We start from the raw sequence: 21,826 nt of genomic DNA, 5'->3' as shown, positions 1-21,826 counted from the left end.
AGGTGTGGCACCATTCCGTGCTGTTAAGACTGGTTCAGGCACCCCCAAATCTGTGCACCATTAACCTTAAAAATAGAACTGGTGGTTATTTTACCAGAAAAAAAATGGGTTTATTTGGGAATAGCAGAGAATAGGAATTCTGGATAAATATGCTATGACAAAACCATAGGTAAGCCCAGCAAACAAAGGAGAGGAACATTATTTTATGGAGAAGATGGAGGAAGTTGGGAGGAGTTCTTTTGAATGGAAGTCCAGAGGAGAAAAGTTAAGAGCTCAAGGTGATGACTGTCTCATTGGCTGAGATTCAGGGGTAGTGGATTTCTTATAGGAGAGAGGCAACCTACATCTTTCCTGTTGGGGCCTGTAACTGATGATTCTTTCCTGCTGGAGAGTCTTCTGTTGTGGTAGGTAATTGACACATCTGTGGAAGTCCGTAATTGACAATTCTTCCTGTAACTTACATTTGAGTGGTAGTGGCCCCCCTCTGGGTTCCCCTTTCTGGCCTCCCAACTCATTTTATTGAGGTTTCTCTTTGTTAATTTGCAAGCACCAAATCTCTTGTGTTTTTTTCTAGCATACAAGGCAAGAAGCCAAACCTTATCCCACTTGCACTAGCTGCAAAAATAGAGCAACGTTTTTAAATATCTTGTAATAATATCAAAGATAGGACTTGAAGTTGTTACACCATGAAATAAAAGGGGTTGTTCTCAGAGCACTGCTCCCTTTCAGAGCTGGAAGTCAGGGCCTTCCTCCATTGAAGATAATGAGATGAAGATTTCTTTTTAAGGATTCTTGCAAAGCCACATTTTAAGGGTTGTTTTTCCCCTCACAAATTTTAGCAATGCCAATTCATTTTTAAAGTGGTGATTTGGGGATTTGGTCTAGTTGGTTTGGTTTGGTTGAGAGAGGCAGAAAACAACCTCAACAAATAATTTTTTGCTAGTGAGGATTTTATTATAATAGCATTTCTCAGCATCTTATTTATGGACCATTGTGAGGATTTATTGCTCCAGATACTGCTTTAGATTCCAGGCATTTAAACAAGTGAATAATTCATGGTACCTGGTTTAAGGGAGAAAAATATGTTAAGTGAAAAAAATCAGCCCAAGGCAAAAAAAAAAAAAAAATCCATGGAGGAGGGGAATATTGAGGGGAGGCTTAAGGAACGAATAGGAGAATGGCAGCCGTGCTCTCTTCCTTGGCTTCCTACTTTATTACTTTTTCTGTGATGTCCATCTGCTCTAATAGAGAATGAATGAGGGCAGAAGTTCTCGGTACAGGTGCCGTGTGGTAGAGCACAGCATTATTTTTCAGAGAAACTTAAAGCTCTTCTAAGAGAAAAGCCTTAGAGACCATTTGATTAAGAGTGCTCACAGGTTACGGAGGAGGCAGACCCATAACGCCTGTGGGTGTCTTGGCCACGGTCACACCTTTGAGCACATAGGACTTTGTGTTCGCTGTTAGCAAGTTCTAATCAGACGATGACCAGAAAATGTGGAGGAAGGAATATATAACGTGGTGAATCTGCTTTTAAACTTTTGTGGTTTCGTTTGCTTCCTCTCCCCCGCCCCCCCCGCCCCACCCAGGGTTAGTCCTTTTTATGCTACCGTTTTCCTTTCCAAATCAGATTTTTTGAATTTTGCCATGAAAACGAAGGTTATATTGACTCATTCTGCAGCCCAAGCCACATGTTGCTTGCTGACCTGTTTAACGTCGTGTTGCAGACGTCTGTCATGAGGGAAATGTATTATAGTGACAGACATCAGACTGGAGGTCAGGGCATCTTTGTCTTCGTTTGGGGAAATCGCTTCATGCCCTGAATCTTTGTTTCCTGTCTAATAAAAGGACCGAACTAAATCAGGAGGAGTCAAGCCCTGACTCTTGAGCACCTGACTTCTAAAGAGAAGTCGTAGAGCCCCGGGTGAGGGCTCTGCCTTCATTCAGGGCCCCTCTGTTGTGATTTGGTATACTTAGCTAATTTCATTTGTAGATAGGGATCCAGTTCTTGGAAGGAAGGGGGCAAGCGGAAAGGAAGCACTGGAGGAAAGGAAAGGGAGGAAAGAAGAAGGAAGGGGGACCCTTCAAAGTTCCTTTCGTTCTACAGGCTAAAGCCTGCTGGCCACCAGTGAGGCTCTGGGACAGAGCCAATAAGAGAATATCTGATATTGGGCTTAAAATACAGATTTTCATTTAGAAGCAAGTCTGAATTGAACTGCATTGATAAGCAACTCATTACTCCTCCAGGGGTCTTAGCTTTCAGCCTCTCGCCTCTACCTACCACACTGCATTTCCTTCCCTTGGCCCTTTTGTGTACAGGCGGCCGTGCATTTGTAATGCCAGTGGGCTTATTCAGGCTTCGTGCAGGAATAGCTCGCTCTTGCTGGGCAACCACCCTCTTCTGAAATAAATTAACTCTAGTATCCAGGCAAACGCATGCTGCCAGGACCTCATTCAGGTGGTGCGGAGCATTTATCTCCCAACATCGGCCCTGGCCTCTAGAGACCATTAAGTCTGTGCCTTGCAGGTGCGTCTTTTGTCCCCAGTAAAGCTTTCCACTTGAGCTGTCTTGCTTCTGTGTCGCCTCCCCCCTTGTGAGGTGGTCTGAATCTGTCTGAAAGGCCCATCACCCACAAAACAAAGTGCATTAGCAAGACAAAGCTAATCAGGCTTCTCTCTCCTTCCTTTTCACCCTCCTCCCCATATCCCTCTCTCTCTCTCCCTCTCTCTCTCTCATGTGTGCATGCTTTTTCTCTATCTTTATTACTTAAAATATTAAATGGAAAAATAAAGAGAAGACACAGTGCAACCTTGGTTCCATTTTGTTTGAATGAGAAACATATATAGCCCCAAACAAACCCAGAGTACGTCAAGAGCACCAGAGCTCTGTGTGTGTGTGTGTGTGTGTGTGTGTGTGTGTGTGTGTGGTGCTTCACAAAGGGCAGGTGCTAGCATCAAGCACAAAGGAAAGAAGTTGAGGAGATGACGTCTATTCATGTTTCTTCAATTCACTTATCAAATTAGAATGCCTTTTTGCTTTAAAAATGGCATAATCACCCTTCCAGCTTGTCTCTCGAAAATGATTGCACTCTCTAAGGGTTATTTGTGCCCAGGAAGTAAGACTTGATTTTTAAAAATTAATTTATAACAGTCTGTAAGCCCCTTTAAATTAAGTATTCTATAGTCACAGATTGGCCCCAGTTAAAACAGTGGTGCTCTCTTGACCTTTACTTCTCAAGGCTAATGCACTTGAAAAAATAAAGTAGGAGGGAAGCAATTGTTACCCATTTACAGTAGCAGCCATGACTGTTGACTGTCGTCCAGAGAGGATTTTGTAATGCCGTTGACACTTTCACAAGCTTTGCTTCTGCTTTTGGCCTGGCAGCATCCCTGAGAGGTAGCTAAGATCCTCTCCAGTTTGCAGATAGAGATTCAGCAATACGAAACCATTCACTGAAGAGCACACAGCTAGTCAACAGCATCGCAACGACTCAAACCCAGGTTGTAGGATTCAAACTTTCCTTGCTCCAAATGGTCTCCCTGAAACATACAGCTCGTCCCTTCTCGTTGGATGTCCACGCAGACAATATCTGGCCTAAACGTTGTTTCAGCAGAGATTTGAAATTTTCCCCATTATTTTGTCCTGTCCCCCTACCCCCAATTTTCCCACTATCATCTCCATCCACGCCCTGTCCTGTTCGCTTTTCCCAAAGATGAATTCATACACAACCTCTGCTTGGCGTTACCTTCTGGTCTCAACTGCACAGAGAATCACCTGGAGAGCTTTTTAAAGATACTGGTGCCCTAGAACAAATATTGTACGGCTCTACTCCTATGAGGCATCTCGGATAGGCAGAGCCATAGAGACAGGGTGTAGAATGGTGGTTACTGGGGCTGGGAGGAGGGGGATGATGGGCAGCTGTCGTTGAATGGGTGCAGAGTTTTAGTTTGGAAAACTGAAAAAGTTCCAATGGCGGGGGTTATACAATGAATATGCTTAATGCCACTGAAATGCATACCGAGAAATAGTCAAAATGGTCAATTCTTTTAGGATGTTTTATCACAATAAAAAAATAAGACATTTAAATTAAAAAAATGTATATATAAAGAGTGCCTGGGTGGCTCAGTCGGTCAAGTGTCTGCCTACCTTTGGCTCAGGTCATGATCTCGGGGTCCTGGGATAGAGCCCCACGTTGGGCTCCCTGCTTAGCGGGGAGTCTGTTTCTCCCTCTCCCCCTGCTTGTGCTCTCTTTCTGTCAAATAGATAAATAAAATCTTTAAAAAAATTTTTTTAATTACTGATGCCTAGGCCCCACACAGGACCAATTAACTTGGAACAGCTAGGAGTGACACGTGGACATTGGGAGTTTTTTGGAGTTCTCCAGGTTACTCTCATAACCTGCAGCCAAAATCGAGAAGCCCTGTGCTACAGGGCAGACGCAAACTAGAGGGAGAGGACCCAGCTCAGAGCCCCCACCAGGTTTTCTTAGAGATACACTGGGCAGTTGATCTTGACCTTTCCTGACCCCTAGATCAGGACCTGATGGTTCAGTAGAGAAGGTGCAGGTTGAGTGGAGGAATCCCATGATCCTGACTTGTTCTTTTCATCATCGTCATTGACAATGTTACAGTTATCATTGATTTTGACAAGTTTGCATTAGTACCTCTCTTCACATCTCAGAAATTCCTCTTATACGCTCTCATTCTATGTATCTAAATGACCCCGATGCTGGGCTCAATCCCACGACCCTGAGATCATGACCTGAACCAAAATCAAGAGTTGGATGCCCAACCAACCGCACTACCCAGGTGACCTCGATTTTATAGGACACTGGGGGGTCTGGAATTTAAGTGGCCTTTCCAAGTACATATGAGTGCTGGAGCCAGGACCATTGACTCTCCAAACCTGTTCTCTCTGCCCTACACAGTGGGGTTGGAGGGTGTTTGGGGGTGCAGGTCGGAGCTCCACCTTGTTTTGGGGGTAAACCCTAGGGCCTCCCAGTGCTCTCAGCCAGACAATCCGCGTGCAGTGATCCGCCCATCTCTCCTTCAGAGCTGTTTTGCATGCCTAAACCCTCATTTCCTTAGCTCCTCATGCTGGATCTGTTTAAATACCTCAGACTCTCCAAAAGTCAGAGGATATTGAGCTCCTTGTTTATTAACTCCTGGAACTCATAAACCTGCCAAGGGCCCGTGTAGCACTGAGCTGCTTGCCCCAGCCAGGGAAGGCTTTCCGAACCTGCTGCTGAATGCAAAACCTGAATGCGGGTCGGGTGTCTGCCTGCGGAATAGCCGTCTCTAGCAGTTGCCTTGGCTAATGGATAAAAAGTCTGTCTGCTTACACTGTAAGTATGGGGGGGAGCAACTACCTCTCCACGTCCTTTGTAGAGAAATGCCTAACTGGCGCTGAAGATCATGCTAACAAGAGCCCGGCTTCTCTCAAGGAGATTTCCAGATGGCAGGGGCCCCCACGCACATAGCAACGGGCCCTTTTTGCAGCCCTTTATTGTTTGCCAAGCATTTGCACATCCATTATCTCATTCGCGCCTCACAACATCACGGTGAGACAGCAGGGCTGGTATGATGATTATTCTCACTGATGATGGTGAAAACAAGGCCCGGAGGGATTACGGGGTTCGTGGGAAGTCCCCCAGGTCTTAGGGTAGAGCAGGGCTCACACTTAGGTCTCTGGGTTCTTTTCTCCCTCCAAGCTATTTCTCACCTCACCCTTTCAACATATTTAATTCAAGCATTCTAACAATATTTTAAATTTAAATTAATTAAATTATCCCATTAGTGCCCTGAATTTACCCAAGGCGGGTGTTCATCTCTTATTTCAACATTATAACATTGATGAGAAACTCAAGCTCTGGACTTGGACCATATGACCCTGGACAAGTCATTTATTTTTGCTGCATTAGTTTCCTTGTGTATAAAATGAGGACAGTTTTAGGACCCCTTCAGGGCTGAGATAGTACTCACAAGTCACTTCGCATGGTATCTGACATACCAATAATGGCTCCGTATGTTAGCTCCATGAATTATAATAATTAGTAGTATTATTGCAAAATAATTAGAATATTTTTGAGGGCTTACTGTTTGCTAACACTGTGCCAAAGGTGGGGAAGGATACCTTACTATATCATATGGCATGGTAATACCATCGGTGAGACGTCCAAGCTGCTTAAAATCTTATTAAGGAGATACACGCAGAACTCATAAGGAATAAGATGAAATTGCATGTAATCAATCAGAAAAAAAAAATGCTACCTCCAAGAAGTTCTCTGAGAGTAATGGAGAGATGAAAAATCATTCAATGCTAACATTGTGCATCCTCCCCGCCAAACCTTTCATGTGACAGAAGACATGTGAGGCCAGAGAAGACTGGGTCCAGCCAAGACCACACAGGGAGTGAGCGACAAGTGGCGGAGTTTGAAGTCACTCAGTACCTTAATCAGGAATGGACCAAAATTCTGTGATTCATGCCCACGCCCTATTCAGTCACGTCTTCATTTGTTAAGAACCTACCATGTTTGGGACACTAGGCTGAACCCCAGAAACATGGTGTGCAACCAGCACCTACCATCAAGGGGCTGATAATCAGAGATACTACAGATAAGGCCAGTAAGTCGTTAAAAGCTGTATATTAGAGTATGGGTGATATATCACCAAATCTTGCCATCCCCCTGCCATTTACATCCTCTCTGGGGTGTCCTTTATGATAGAATTTTAGAGGTCAGAGTGAAAGATGGGAGGCCTCTGGAGATATGCAACATGGAGGTCCTGGGAATGGATATGGAGACGAGGGGAAGCTGGTCAACCCAAAGACACCAATCAGTGTGTCTGGCTCTGTTGCATATGTGTGGGGGCTGTAGTGCTGGGGGCCAGATGTGTTCAGCCTGGGTTTTGGGGGAGGGGCCCAGGTGAGCTTCTCTGGGGGTATAGGAGCATGCCCTGGGAAGCACCAAGGCCTCAGTGTATGACAGGAGCATGGGGAGGGGGAAGCCCTGAGTAGCCTCTTGGTGGCTTATGTGAGACTGAAAGATGCAGTCCAGTTGGGTGTCTCCCTATGGGACAGGAAGCTCTGGGAAGGAGCCCTGAGCCAGGAATTTGGTTCAAAATAATGGGGGCTGGGGAGGGGGAGTAGGTGGGAGTAGAGCTGAAATGAGATTGACCATGAGTCCATGCTTGTTAAAGCAGGATAAAGGGCCTTCCGGGGTTCCATAGACTTTTCGCTCTGCTTTTCTATACCTCTGAAATTTTCCATAATTTAAAAGCTGCCTGGAGAAACTTTGTGTCGATGGGAAAAAAGCAGAGATGAGTTCAGAATATTTATTCTTAAAGCCATGCGTGGTGTATATGGTGTAGTGAACGAGGGTGATGTGTTCGAGGTCAGCCTTTGGGGGACGGTGGGCTTTGGGCAGCATCCTGAGTGTGATGTCTCTGCGGGAGGGGAGGGTGAGCGTGGTGTTTGGCGTGGGCATGCCTGGGAAAGGGTAGCACACGGGGGGTGGGTCTGGAACACGTGTACCCGTAGGCAAAGGCCTGTAATACTGTGAGGTAACCTCCTGGTATTTTTAGGGAGTAAATAACACCTCTCATGTAGCAGGTTATACGGTTCCACAGGCTCTGTCTGTGTCAACTAACATACACTTAAAATTTGAGGGTATTGAGGCCTCACAGGAGGGCCTGTTAAGAACTTTGTCATTCTATGTTTTTCCTTTATGATGAAATACCCTTAATCCATTTTTAGCAAAGCAGGGGTGATTGCTGAATGTGTGTGTGTGTGTGAGAGAGAGAGAGCGAGAGAGCGTGTGCTGTTTCTGTGGTCCCAAGGCAAGATTTATGATTCTAGAATAGACAGTAGCTCGCTCTCTCCATTTTATTTTTTTTAAACTGTTTTTCTTTGAAATTCCAGAGTTAATGTTTTGTCTGCTTTCGATCTGACCCTCTTTGGAGAGCTACATGTTTTTGTGTGTGTATGTATGTGTGTGTGTGTGTTCAGCAGAGGGAGATTGAAAGAGAGAGCGAGCGAGCGAGCTGGGAAACAAAGAATGGTTGTCTCCAAACTGTAGCAGGCAGGAAACCCCAATCCCAAGGGAATTTAGCCAGCCAGCCCTGTCCCGGAGTCAGACTCCAGCTCTCTGAATTCAATTTGACAGCTTGTCTGGGACACTTTCTAAGTAACCATTATCCTTCCTTTCTCTTAAGTAAAAGCACTGTTATTTTTTTCCGTGGGTGTGCTGCGTGCACTGTTATCACACATGTGTGGGTTACACACAGCGACGAGGACATGCTTTCTCTAAATTATTGGAAACACTTAGCCCGTTTCCTAAGACAAGTGTAAATTTGTTCCAGAATAATGAGGCCAACAACTTTCAGTATTGTGCCCTTGCCTTGTGGGAGGAAGGTACAGAGGAATTTTGTGGGGACATTTCTTTTTTTCCTCTAGTTGCAGTTAAGGACTGTATTCCCTTATTTGAAGGAGTTTCTCTGTCTCAGGAATAATTCGAATTGTATACATTTTATTCCTTTGAGGATTTTTTTAAAATGTATTCAAGCAAAGATATCTTCCATGATCATTCTCTTTGGTGTCTGTGTTTGATTGATATATTGATTATTTTAAAGAAAGAGACCACCATACATCACGCTGCAGGAGAGAATTCAAAGGTGCATGGACGTCAACCATGAGTCCCCCAGGGTCACATGGGGCAGACATACACACCTAGGCAGACCTTCTAGAGTTCCAAGTGGGCGCTTCTCAGTCTTGTCTCCTCCACTTACTCAGATCAGTTGACTTTGCCACCACAGCACGGTGGGATTGTGAGACTAAACCCAGCCTTTCTGTGTGTGTGTGTATTTGAAGGCTGCCCAGGTTCAGCTAGGCAGGATCCACAGACACAAGTTCCAGAACAGTCTAAGTCCCTTCAGGGTGCAGGGATGTGACAGCCTCACACAGTGGCACATACCCTTTCTTGCCTGTCTCACCCCCAGCCCAGTCTATGTCCTAGAAAGCCGGATTCTGAAATTACCCCTGACCCCACACCCACCAGGCTGTATTTGAATATTTAATGGAGAAGAAACGTGCCTCGCCCCTTGAGGCCCGGGTCAGATGACATCCCCTCAATATGGTCATCCATCCATTCCCACAGTACTTTGCTTGGACCCACTGTCTTCCCAATTTAGCTCTCAACAGATTCTGTCGTAACAGTCTTTTCTCTTGCAAGACTTTAAGCATCTTGGGGGGGGAGGACTGTGTCTTAGACAAGGCCACTGGCTCAATGGATGAAAATTATAGGCAAAGTGCCTTAAATGATTCTCCAAGAGTTCACTGTGCAACTAACTGTTCGTGGTGTTTCCCCATATGGGAGCGATATTTTGGCTTCATCCGGTGCAGAGAGGGCGTGGAACTGGCCTTCTCCTTCTCCCTTGCCTTCCATTTACCCTGCTTGACCCCAGGACAACTCCTGTGAAGCTGTGGTCAGGCCCGCCCTGAGGAGAAGAAAGAGCTTGCTGGGAGCAGATTCCCATTAAAAGCTGATAGCTCCCCTTCCCCCTTTTGGGCCATTTTGCCCGTCAAACTCCCCTTGGGGGCCCCTCAGATCTGGGTCCTCCGGTTACGTGTTCCCTTGCAAAGAGAGGCAGAGGAGCACCGAGCCAAGGAAGGGTCATACCGCAAGGAAAATGGACCTCCTTCCATTCCTTTCTTAGCGCCTTCCCCCCCATGACGAGAACAGCCAGCGCTTACGGAGGGCTTACGCACGCCAAGAACTTTCTATTGGCTTCCCATTTACACTTCATAGCAACCCTATTTAGTTGGCACTATTGTCATTTCTTACTTCACATCTGAGAAAACTGGGGCACAGAGAGGTTAACCCCACATCACGAAGCTGGTAGGAAGCCCAGCAGGTTCCGTGACTGCAGCCTCCTGCCCGCCAGGCAGGAGGACAAGTCTCCACAGCTGCTTCTTCCTAGCCCACACGCCACCCCACCGTAAGGCCCATTGGCTCCAGGCAGCTCGTGTCACCTAGCTGCCGAGAGGATGTGATGAGACTAATCGATTCCCGCTGAGGTCCAAAAAAAATCAGGAACCTGACTCGGGGTACTCAGTGTTGCATTTCCAAAAGCAGGGGAGGGGATTTCACAGGTGCGCTCTTCATTATCATGCTTTACCATTTACATAACATTGCACAGTCCCTTGTGGTCGATATTACACTTAAAAGAATAAAGAAAAAGAAAGAAGAGATTTAGAAAAGGAAATGATATATTGAGTAACACTCTGTCAATCAGTGAAGATTGCAGCAAACCTAATTTTTTTATGTATTGTTTTACATTTAAATCCAGTTAATTAGCATGTAGTGTATTGTTAGTTTCAGAGGTAGAGGCCAGTGATTCATCAGTTGCGTATAACACCCAGTGCTCATGACATCGGGTGGCCTCGTTCATGCCCGTCACCCAGTTACCCCATCCCTCCACCCACCTCTCTCCAGCAACCCTCAGTGTGTTTCCTATGATTAAGAGTCTCTAATGATTGGTCTCCCTCTCTGATTTCATCTTGTTTGATCTTTCCTTCCCTTCCCCTATGCTCCTCTGTTTTGTAGACTTAATTTTTACAATGAGGGTGAATAAACACGAGGCTAGTAAATCTAGTGGTGAAATGTCCCCCACATTGCAACAGGTAAGCAGTCCCTTGCCTATGTAAGCTTCAGGACCCACGGTGCTCATGGAGGAGAAAGAAAGATGCCAGAATTGCCTGGGAGCGTTTTAAAGACACATGCCTAGACACTCCAGCCACCCCAGCTCACACACCTACCTCAATTCCTGTGTGCCCGTGCTGGGCAAAGGAGCCCGCGAGGAGGTCAAAGCTGAGATTTGCGTTCTTAGAATAAGTGCCTTCCATAGCTTCTGAACTCATCCCCTGACACCACCCCCACCATTGAGAGCTGGAGCTTTATTTGCATACTGAAGGGAGAAAATAATGTGCCTTCCTTGCTTTGTATGGCCACCCTTTCTGCCACCGCAGTGTTGGCCTTTTTCTGTCCCTGTGCTGGAAGGCGTTCAGGCCCCTAGTCCTGTTCCTGGCTGCTTACAAGTTCACACAACTTTGGCCTTCCTGCCTTCCTCCTGCTCTCCTTGGGCATGTCTTTTGTCTTTCTGTCTTTATGTTTATTGAAGCTGCTCTTAGGTGCTCCTGGAGAAATCCAGAACCGACTAGGCACCAACTTGTCCTGCAACATTAATGATGGTGACAATGAATGGATGAGCCCTGTTGCATTTTAATAGGAGAAAATGGCTTTAAGGAAACCTGGGTGGGGGGAGGGGGACAGAACAAGGCTGTGGGAAAGGTATTTGGAGGACACTTGACCTCAAGAACACCCTTCCGATTGTTCAGCCAGACATCAACTCCACCCCCATCGCCAGGGAGGGGCCTCCCATGACAGTGCTGGGGCGGGGGGTGCAGCTCCCACCACCGTTAATGCCAGTTTCCCAGTAGCATTTCACACTTACTAAGTGGGCCATTTGAGTTTTGAATTTCCAATTCATCTCCAGACTCTTGAGTATTACTATTTTAGGCCTCTCATCTCTACCAAATTTCACTTTGACTCAGACATTTCATCCCATTCCAGATAATAGAGCTCAGACTCAGAGTGAAATTGGCCTGGGTTGATGTAACTCCATTTCTATTACCATGTGGTCTCGGTTTGTAATAGAAGCTAGAAGTGACCCCTGTTGGCTGTTTTGAGTAGTGAGGTCTCAAAGTACTTGGAAAAGAAAATACTAGGTCCACAGGGGCTCCAGAGCACCTGCTGGTGGGCACCTCAACACACAGTATTCCAAATGCATTTGTTTTGCAAAATATACTGATATAGAAATTATACAGGGAGGTTGTATGGGGGGCAGTAGTTGTTGGAAAGTATTTGAAAGAAGCTTGCTTAATCTCATGCTCATAAACCAAATTCTTTCTTTCTTTCTTTCTATCTATCTATCTATCTATCTATCTATCTATCTATCTATGTAATCTGTCTATTCCTCTATCTGGAGAAAGAGAGAGAGAAGCTTCTCTCCTTCCAGATAGAGGTGTAGGGGTTTGGGGCATCTTCTAGTGAAAAGCCAAAGCATTGGTAGTATCATTTGTTATTTTAATATAAAAATTTTTCCCAAGTTCTTTTTATAAATGTTAACAACTTACTCTCTTTAGAGAAGCCCCAATCTAAGAAAATAAAGAACTTATTTTTCATGAATTATCCTTTTGGAGAACATTGAGTCTTTGAAGAAGAAATATTACAGCTAGAAAACACTAACCAGGACTCATGCGGGCTTTTCCTCTCTCATCTCAGGGATCTGGAAGCTCCCACCCGGGAGGATCAAGAAAAAGTTTAAACATGCCTCTTTGATAAAGTTCAATTTCTCGTGTCAGGCATACTCTAAAGAAAAAGTGGTAATTAAGTTGGATTATTACTTTGTCTAACAAAAATCGACATACCTTTCAAAGCCCAATTCAAGTCCCGCCTTCTTTAGGATATTTCTTTGTTACTCCCAAAGACTACAATCTCTTCTCAAACCCCTACCACACTCACAAGCTATCTATGAACCTAATTACCTAATTACAAGATTACCTCGTAGTCTTTAATTGTGAATTTGGTCCTGCATCCTTTTTTTCCAGCTCTATAGATATTCAGTAAATACCATTGACTGTTACTTGATGGATTCACTGGGGAAGAAAAATCTAGTCTTTGACAATTTAATTAAATATTTACCCAGTCCTTCTCCTTCACTAAAGAAAGAACCAAAAGAAATTAGCTTTGGTTGACACAAGAAAGATTAACTTCCTATCTCCGATGAATTAAACTCTGGAACAAGATAGCAGCTATAATTCTATAAGACACTTTGGAGTATATAAAGCATTTTCACGTACGTGATCTCATTTCTCCTCAGTAGAACCCTATGGGGATTAAAGGAGCCATTTGGTTTTCCAAACTCTTAAATTTAGAAGAATTGTTTTTTTCCCCCAAGTACCTACCTCTTACAGATAGGTTAACTGAGATTCAGAGAGATGAAGTCACTTGCCTTAATCCACGCAACTGGTAACCAGCAGAGATGGGAAGCAGATCAAGGAGTTCTGAACCCCAATCCAGAGTTCTTCCCGTTGCAATAAGCTGTTTCCCTGCTTGGAATAGATTAAAGAAAAATTATGGAATTCCTTCTAATGAAAATCTTTAGGCTCCCTTACGAACACCACAAACAACGTCATGCTTCGTAACATTTACGTACCCCTCTTCCAAAGAGATGAAAATCATTCTTGGTATAATTTTGAAAAATCTTTGAGCTTAAGAAGTCTTTGGCCTGCCTGTAAAATAATTATCAGCCCTGCCCAATATCCTAGAGGAGTTTAGAGAATGGTAGTTTTTATGCTATGAGTCATACTTTCAATTTCTATTAAAATTCGTATATGGCCACATATGCTTTCTCTCAGGCTTTGGGCCTCCAGGCCTGTGCTAATTTGCATGTCTGGTTTAGATAATGTCTGAGGTCTCTTCCAGTCTGAAAAGAAGCCTCGGATTCTGTTATATAAGTGAGATCACATTCCACCTACCAAGAATTGGTGGTTCTTTTTCTTTAAAACTACTGTGTTTTTGTTGTGTGGATGCAGGACTCAGGGACAAAAGCATTTCATGCTTACCTACCAGGCTTTGACAAAGATGGAGTATTCCTACACCATGAGCTGACCTGTCCACTCCTCCTACACTGACCCTAGAGAATCGCCCTTTCCTGCAAACCATTTCCAAAGCAGCTCAACAGGCAAATCACAGGCAGCGTTGGGATTCTAAGTTTCTTGATCTGATTGGCAATCCTAAGTCAGTGTGAGGGGAAGACCTCAGAGTTGCCAATAAGCCTGATTCCAAATCTGCAGAAACTGGTTTGACTAGACTAGACTAGACTCATCTCACCTCTTACTGTCCTCACCCCAAAATGCCAAAAAGATACTGTCAGGTTTTTTCACTAATTTTGTTGTCTCCCAACATAAAGTAATTCTCACTAAATAAAGAGCTAATAAAAGGGCATCAATTTTCCAGGAGGGCTTTCAGATCAGTGTAGTGTGAGCCGGTCTCTCTTCGTGAGGAAATTATGGCGCTAGGGAGAGCTCTGTTCTCACAACATTAGACAGGTCCAGTCTTTGCTCCAATTATGTATTGTCAATGAGGCCCTCCCCATCCCACGACTGCCTGCTCTGCTTTCAGTGTCTTCTCTTTTTCCATGGCTCTCACCACCTTCTCATATGCAATGTAGTTTACTGTTTGTTTTGAGTGTAAGTCCCACAGAGCAGGGCTGTTTGTCTAGCCATCATTGTGTTCTCAGCATGTAGAGAGGCGTCTGGCACCACAGTAGACATTCAGTAAAACATGGTTGAATGAATGAATGTACTGTGGGATAAGAGATATTGATTAAGTCCAATAAGCTAGTGTTGGGGAGGGGAAGGATCTCGGGGTGGGTGAGGGAAACAAAGGTGATTAAGACACAGTCCCTCTCTTCCAAAAGATCCTCACCAACCAAGGGGGGATACATGCATGAAGAATTACACAAGAAGACGGAACAGGGCAGGCCCGTAAACATCAGACTATCACCAGGGAGCCTTGACCTGCAGACCTCGAAAAGAAAAGGGTGTAGAAGCTGATTTGTGGAGCAGACACAGGATTGTATCCCCTTTGGCCAGAGCGAGTGAGGACAACCTCACTGTGAAAATGTCAGCACTGGCCGTTCAGACCAGGGTCCTCAGCAAGGCGGACGGAGTCCAATGCAGACTACCTCTCATTTCTCCTCAAGCGCTGTTACCTGAGTGAACTGTTAGGGTTTCTTTTTCCTACTTGGAATCCTTTTAAACCTGAGGCGGATTTGACCAAAAAGCCCGCACTTTAGTTGTGTCTACATGGCCCAATGTGGAGGGGAATTTGGGCAAACACCCAATTAATCTAGTCCATACAAATTGCTTTTCCACATAAGGCTGGCCCAAAAATCCCACTTTGAGGCCTTATCAAAATAAATAGGTCATTTAGACTTCTGTGTCGTTCAGACCCAGAGCCCACGGGAGACGCAGTGAAGGAAGGGTCCAGGCTCAGCAGGGAGCCTCGGTGACTGTGGCAAGGTCATGCCTGGCGAATGTGCCTCTCTCCTTTCCAAACTTTTCATATTTAAAAACCATCCATTTTTTTCAAGCACTTTTCTCATATGCCCTTTTCTCCCCCTTCGCACATATAATATCTTCCACAGTACCTCCATTATACTCTGCGCAGCAGGGCTGGTGCTGAGGCTGAGGGGCTGTTTGGATTCCGGGACAAGATCCGTGAGCAAAGGAAATCTGATCCAGGATGTTTTTTTTCTGTGAGTTCCAAGTTTGAGGAAAGCCTTCCCTAGATATTTCCCTCCTCCTGAGGTCTCCGTGGAAGCCAAGAGCCTCTGTGGCTCTTTGGAACATAAGACACCACTGAGGTGAAGGTTGGGCTGCCCCCATAGCACGGGTGACATGAGGTGAGGGGACACAGCTCTGAGCGTCGGGCTGGCTGGGCAGGGACCGGGGGAGCCGGCAGTCGGGTGGATGCTGGGCTCTTAGTACCCAGGCCTACTCTGCCCGCAGGCGGCTGCGGCCACTGCCCGCCCCCCCCCCACCTTCCAGGGCCGTGTCCCTCAAACCGGGGTCCCAGCCAACCCACATCTTGGGTCGAAAGAGGGCCACACTCTTTCCGGGTGATTCCGATGGGGGATCGCTGACTTCGGAGCACAACAGTGGAACAATTCCTTCTCCTTTATGGCTTCTCTTCCTTTTCAAGGCCTTCCCTGATGAAGTTTTTAACCTCGACTCACCAAGAGAAACAGTTTAGAGGTGCAAGGAAGATAGAATAAACGACAGGTCTACAGTGGAGGTTTTGAAGTTGCTGTTCACCAGATGGTGACTCAGTCCTCAGGGCAGTCCTCTACAGCCTTTGTCCTTCAGCCCTTTGAGACAAGCAGAACCCAAGGTTCAAAAAAGCAGAGTAACCGTTTGGCCAAGATCTCTCAGCAGAGTAGGTGACAGAGCTGGGGTCTGAGTCCAGGGCTAGCTGACTCTACATGCCCTGACGGAACCACTGGAGAAAGCCCAGGGCCTCCCACAGAGAAAGGACGCCTCCACAGGGACATCCCAAGCCCTCTAGAAAGTGCCACCACTCGGTGCTAGCTGCCTGTGCAGTGTTTTTGAAGTGGGAGGCCAGGCCGGAAGGTCAGACATGTGGCGCGGTCGCTGGCGGGTGTCGTAGCAGAGACAGAGGCGGACAAGAAGCTGGTCCTGCGCGGGGGCTCGGGAAGGTTCAGGAAGCAGAGCAGGCTTTCACAGGTCGGGCACAGCATCACGGGCAACACAAAGGCGAGGCTAGAGGAAAGCAGTGTGAGTTGGGTTGTTGGCCAGTAGGGCCTGCTCTTCTCAGAGACCGGGCCTGTCAGAAGCCCAGGGCCTCAGAGGGAGAAGGGGCTCTGGAGGACCATGTGGCCCAAACTTCTACCAACGACAAACACGGTTGCTTCCTTACGGTTCTTCAATGTGAGCATCTAGGGGATGGATCTTCCTCCGAGGGGCTGGGCCTTTTCTTGGGCAGTTCAGAGCTCTGGGTCTCCTCTGGCGTTCTCACGCTTTCAAGAAAGGAAGTCTGGATCTGATTGAGAGAAGCCTCTGCTCTGAGCACGAGCGGCCTTGTCCATTCTTCAGCTGAAAGGTCTGCATTCAGAAGCCGGACTTTCCAAGGATAAACAGGGTTCGGTGCTGCCAACTCTTCCAGCAGCAACCAGAAATTTGATGAGAAGGTTCAGGGAAAATTATTCTTTTTTCCATCAAGTAATGGCGAGCGCGGCCTTGTGTCATAAGGGATCAAGAGAGAGGTTCTTGTATGTTCGTGTCCCTGCATCTTCGGCCTCCAGGTGAGGTCATGACAAAGTAGAGAGCTGCGTGTTCCCTGGGCCTGAGGCCTTCAGACCGCCAACCGTGGGCGTCGGAGCAGAAAGAAACTTGCTTTCCTGAGTCAGTTGGCCAGATTTCTGGAGCCCATTTAAAAGCTTCACACAGAAACTGAGTTAACACTGCGATGTCTATGAGAAGGACATGTCCAGAAAAAAGCTTTCCCCCCTGCAGCAGGGATTTTTCGGGAGAAAAAAAAAAAAAATCTCCATGCCCCTATTTCTCTACTCCAGGAAGGTCTTCTGAGTCTGAGAGGCCATTTCATGTCCAATTCAGCCACACTGAGTATCACATCATGGAGATGCTGTTCGGGCCATTATATATGTGAAGCTGAAGTATTTACAACACCCAGCAATGCCCAGATTCTCTAGAACAAGCCTCTGGTCTCTCTTTGCTTTGGCAAAAGTTGATCTCGGGACTGCCTGAAACCACGGACTCCAGCTGGAGCCCTTTGGGTGACTTCTCTGAGAAGGAATCACAATGAGATGTGTCATCTTACTATTCGATAAAGCCAGGGAGTGTCAGCCTTCACCAAAGCGAAAAGACAGTTCGTCAAAGTCGGAGTGATTTTTCTGCTGATAGAGTCATCTGCCCCCACATAAAAGACCCTCAACCAGTCTGCTGGTCCCTGACGGTCACTTTTTTGAAACGTAAGCTTGTCTTTTCAGAAGACATTTCTCAGAAAGCAGAAGCACGCACCATATTTGGGGGCTGGGGGGTGGGGACGGGCTCAGTGCCCACTCAGGCTGCTGTGTGGACCCGGCATAGGCCACCGGAGAACTCTCCCTGTGCTGACCAGCAGCGTTGGTCAAGGGCTCTGACGTCGCCAGGCATCAGGCCCCGGGAGGGCTGGTGTTGGCACAGAAATGTGAGCTGCTGGGTTAACTCCCTGGTCCATGCTTTTCCATTTGGGTTATAGACATATTTCTGTTTGTGTGTCTGGGACTAGAGCTGCCACATGCTGAGTTTTCCCTTGCATGACTTTCAGTGGGAAAAAACAAACCCTCATTTCAAAGACATTGTTAAAATTATATATATAATAAAATGCAAGCACGTAAATGTGTGGCATCCACTCCTTGACTTCCCTGTGGGGACAAGGTTTTAACCTATGCCTTGTAATGTGTGCACTGTTGTCCATTGTGTCTCGAGGGTACCCAGGGCGAATATGGCCTGTACAACTCATCACCCAGACTTAACTCACCTAAGTGACTTCAGTGGGGAGAAGTCAGGGTAGGGGCCTTGAATTCTCTTCAACTAGTGAAATAATGAACAATAAGAGGAAGTGCATATACTTAGCAAGAACAAAATATTGGCCGGTCTATTCATTCATTCAACAAATAATTATCGCGCACCTGTTCTATGCGGGACACTGTTCTAGGTGCTTGGTTACATCAGGAACAGAAAAAAGATCACTACCTTGTGGACCCGGCATTCGGGTAGGAGACGCAGACCATAAGCAACAAACATGAGCTAGTGATTAAATTAGGTGATAAGTAGATGCGTAAGTAGAGCAGAGTAAGGGGGTGGGGGGAGGGGAGGGGAAGTAAACATGTATTTGGTAGGGCTAGCAAACCCATGTTCTCTGGGGCTAATCATTTTTTAGGTGCATAATAATGATGCCAATAATAATATTACTTGCCGACATGGACCGAGGCTGACTCCGTGTGCTCCCTGGGCCAGGCGTTTACTTGGCTGTCTCATTTAATCTGCAAGGCTACCCTGGCTCTGCAGCTCTCTAAGGCCAAGTGCCAGACCTTGGTTCTTGGCCTTGGTCTTCTCCAGCATCATGCTTTGTCTTTGCAATAGGACTTACTCCCAAAACACTGGTATTCATTGGAATGTTACATGTAGCAGCTGTCCCCATGAACCCCAGGGCCCATGGAGTGCATTTATTAATCTCCTCAGTACACGGACCCAGGGCGTCCTTTGTGGACCTAGGTACCAGTGGCGGGGTTTTCCATGTAGGTAGATGGGAATGAAAAAGCAAAAGGAAGGGACCTTCTGTTCTGTGTTGCTCTGATTTCACACACTGCTGGGGGACCATTGGCTAAAGACACCAGCTTCTAGCATGGCCTTTGCTCTTTATTTCTCTGTCATGTGCACAGTGAGGACATAGTTCAGGCTGATTGCTGGTGGCATCTCTGTTTCTGTCACTTCCTTTTTTACCTACTAGAGGACTTTGGGGTTGGTTAGGACATCGAAAGTCTTCTCAGCCAGGCTTTCCCTGAGGGAGCCCAGTGGGAGAACTGCATCCCACAGCAGCCCTCCACAGGCTTTGAGGCATGGCTGGAAAGAAGGAGCTACCAAAGCTTCTCTGATAAGGCATCAACTTCGAACCAGGACGGGGCCCTTGGAGTTGGAGAAGAATCCAGCCCGCCCTCTGTTGGTTAGAGAGAACTCATCCACGCATTCTGTAACCTTTATGTGCTTGATCTGTTCCTGGAGCTGCTGTAAAAAACAGGAGGAAAAGTTGATAAGTCCATGGTAACTCTGGCCATGGCCATAATTTGGTCCTCGGAATGGATAGACTATAGTTTTCAGATAGGATGGAAGCCTTCGGTAGAATAATGATGGACTAAAAAAACACTTTGAGCCAGAGATTTTATCAGTGCAGTAAATCACAAGTCAAGTCAGAACTGCAGATGACACACACCAGTTCCTGGAACAATTGATTTGTTTTTTTCCTTTTGGCATGAACTTGTCACTTTCTATCCCACTTTCTGTTCTGTTCCTACGAGAACCGTCTCCTTCCCCAGGTGCTCCGATCCATCCTACACATCCTCACAAGCTCTGTTCCCCACCACACCCTGGTTCATGCTAATGCGCCATCCCCGTGATATCTCTTTGTGTCCACTGCCAGCCCCCAAGGCACTTGCCTAGCTGCCATCACCACGGCCTTGAACATGACCTCGGCCCCTGCTTCCAGCCCTCTCTCCCCTCCCTTCCCTCTACCTCTGTCATGTGCTCATGACACCCATGGCTGTTCCCCAGACCTCACTTTCTCATACCCCAGACACTTCTGCTTTGTGCCTGCCTTCGTTACTCACTCTCTCCTCCCCAAAGGGATCCCACTTAAGGCAGATGGGCCCAGTTACACTCACCTCTCCCTCCTTAACCTCCAGTAGACCTTAGTATCACCACCACTCCTTTGGTACATGGCCCATATTTCCCCCACAGTCTTGCTCATCTTCTCATATTTAAATGCAAGAACAGGGAACTTTTTCATGTTACTTCCCATCCAGCTTATGGCCAAACATGCAACACAATGCAGAAGTCACTCCCAATTACAGTTGACCCTTGAACAACATGGAGGTTAGGGGTGCCGACACTCTGCACTGTTGAATATCAGTTTTGACTGTTCAGAACTTACCTGCTAATAGTCTACTGTTGACTAGAAGCCTTTACCAATAACATAAACAGTCTTCTAACACATATTTTCTACGATAAATGTATTATCCGCTGTATTCTTACAATAAAGTAAGCTAGAGAAAAGAAAATGTTATTAAGGAAATCGTAAGAAGGAGAAAAGACATTTATGTATTGTACCACACGGTAGAAGCGGACCCAAGCAGTCAAACAGTGTTCAAGAGCCAGCCATAAATTACTGGAGGTCTAACCAGCAATTGCCCCCCCATCCCTGCCCCAAAGAGAGATCTTGAGGAATCTCGCCTTTCGTGTTGCTTATCCCAGCATGGCGTACAACATGGCAGACCCCTGCAAGACATCCCGGAAAATGCTCCTGAGGGCCCTCACCTCATTCCAGGCCCATCAACAAGTTGGGATTTTTGTTTGTGTTTGTTTTGTTTTATTTTTAAGCAAGAGGAAGAATCTATTTGCAGGAGAATTGTGAAAAAAAAAAAAAAGCCGAATAAAAATAAGCACAGACGACTTAAATGCGTGGAGCTTTGTCTCTCTTTTGTCCCCTTCTCTGCCCTTCCTCCTCGCCCCCATTCCCCTCGCTTTCTGTTTTGCTTTTCATGCCAATTGCTACAGACTGTAATTTAAAAACTGCCCTGGCTTTTCCAGAGCCGGGAGGAATGTGCATCCGCACGTGGATTTTTCCACAAGAAATCTGTCCCTGTGTTTTGGTTCTTCTTAGCCAGAACCAGTGAGAACAAGCAATGGGATGAGCCCACCCAACTCCCCAGTCCTTATTCTGATTCGCTTGAGCGGCTCAGCAGGGGGGGCGGGGCCCGGCTGCGTCCCCCCCCCCCCCCCCCCTCCGTCAGGCTGTCTGATGAAGGTTGTGCTCCATTTGTTCGGCTGGTTTTTATGGTCTCTTTGTTGTTCGTGGAAAGACTTTGAAAGTCATCATTCTGAATCCTTCAGCTCTTCTGCTATTCCCGCTCAGGGTCTCAACGGGACCCGCACCATGAGAAAGGGAAAGAGGAAGTTTCCAGCCAGTTAGTTGTGCAATTTCTGAAGACGGTGGTGGGGGCACGTGGACTCTTTCAAGAAAGAGGTTGGGATGGCAAAGGGGCAGGTTCAGTGGAGGGTTCTCCAGAGCAACCCGAGAGCAAGCCTGTAAGCATTTCCAGGCGGGAAACCTCTCTCCGTGCCCTTGCTTCTTGCTCCTGCCCCTTTCCAGCCGCACCTCTGGCCCTCTCTCTTTCCCTGTGGTGCTCAGGCCCAGCCCTTCCACTCTCACTGGAAGAGCATGGAGAGCCTGGAATGTGCTTGTGCGTCTGAGATATCAGGATGCTGATATCGGGGCCAGAGTCGGCCGCCAGGAACATCACGAGCCTGGTCTTTGAGACCTTCTTCCCATGGCGTCTTTAATCTGGACCTTGCCCATCTCTTCAGAGCTGCTCGAAGGACTTTGCTACACAGCTACAGACTTTTTTTTTT

General features: G+C 46.5%; 1 protein-coding gene across 3 annotated transcripts in view; it reads left to right on the top strand.

Moving 5' to 3' along the window:
* FLI1 (Fli-1 proto-oncogene, ETS transcription factor) overlaps positions 1–21,826 on the top strand; it is a 120,512-nt gene that overhangs the window by 90,866 nt on the left and 7,820 nt on the right. The window lies entirely within an intron of this gene.

The sequence above is a fragment of the Ursus maritimus genome, unplaced genomic scaffold, assembly GCF_017311325.1.
Source record: "Ursus maritimus isolate PB19 unplaced genomic scaffold, ASM1731132v1 scaffold_16, whole genome shotgun sequence".
In the NCBI taxonomy this organism is placed as follows: domain Eukaryota; kingdom Metazoa; phylum Chordata; class Mammalia; order Carnivora; family Ursidae; genus Ursus; species Ursus maritimus.
This window is presented reverse-complemented; position numbering and strand designations above follow the sequence as displayed.